A 1,220-nucleotide genomic window follows, 5' to 3' on the forward strand; every position below is an offset into this window, starting at 1 on the left:
AGTTGTCATGTCTAGACTATACAATGACCACAGTTTATTGACATGTTGTTTTCTTTTACAGAGGACAGATTTATAATGTGTGGCTTTTGTGATACTCAAATCACAATTGCTCACATTTTATTTTGTTCTGTTACTATGACTGTCAGTGGCAGTGCTATTTTAGACATGTTTTTTTCAAAGGGTTTACCTTTGACAATGGACAGTGTCATTGGTGATGGTGCCACTGTCCAGATTGATTGTGTTTTTAGCTTTTTGACCTTTTTAATTCTATTCGATTTTTTAACTTTGTTATAAGAAACATAGTTCTTTTATTTATTTATTCTACTTTTTGGGATATTTTACATGTGTATTTCTTTTTTGTTTCAGTATTAATACCAACTGTTTGGCACAGATAGACAATGTGCTAAAAACTCCTGTTCCAACTAACCAATTTGTTCAGTAGAACTCGCATGTGTCTCAGCAGGTCTTTTCCCACCTCCACATCTTTGCATAGTATTCAAGACACATGAGACAAGACAACCATTCTCCATATGATGTATCATAGCTTCTATTTATTGTTTGCATTCCTTAGTCCTCATTGTAGAACCCATCCTTGGGACTGCCTGGATCTTTTCAATGCTCCCTAGGTGTCTACTGATTAATCTGGTTTTATGACTTTGCCCGCCTTTTCCAATATGGATGCGAGAGCTTAGCCCCAGGAGCATGTCCAGTCATTAGCTGTTACTGATCTACTCTTCCAAGAATTTTCCACTGCAGGTGCAGGAAAAAGCATTTCTCTAAGACCCTGACTGCCTATGACCACACCTCAGAATGTAATGGGTACATACTTACTGCCTGTGACTACATTTTTATATATTACTTAACTCTCTCGACACGGGTCGGTCAATTTCACCGAGTCACGCAACCTTTTGTACTCGTTTAAAGTCTTTATAAATTAATACTTATAACTCATTATATTGGATATATCTTCACTAAATTTGGCAGTCTTTCAGTTAATATTACAAGTCTTTCACATACAAAAATTCATATTTCTTTGTGAAGTATTTTTAATAAAATAAGATAAAGATTTCTTCTTGAATATATTGAGTATTTGTTTTGAATAGTCCGTGTGCAAAGTAATTTTCATGTTAAAATTGAAAATACTTTTCATCAGCTCAAAAATCTCAAATTTCCTTTGTGTAATCCCTAAAACTTCCTAAATGCATTTCAGACGTTTTTTT

Source organism: Limulus polyphemus, unplaced genomic scaffold (assembly GCF_000517525.1).
Source record: "Limulus polyphemus unplaced genomic scaffold, Limulus_polyphemus-2.1.2 Scaffold428, whole genome shotgun sequence".
NCBI lineage: Eukaryota > Metazoa > Arthropoda > Merostomata > Xiphosura > Limulidae > Limulus > Limulus polyphemus.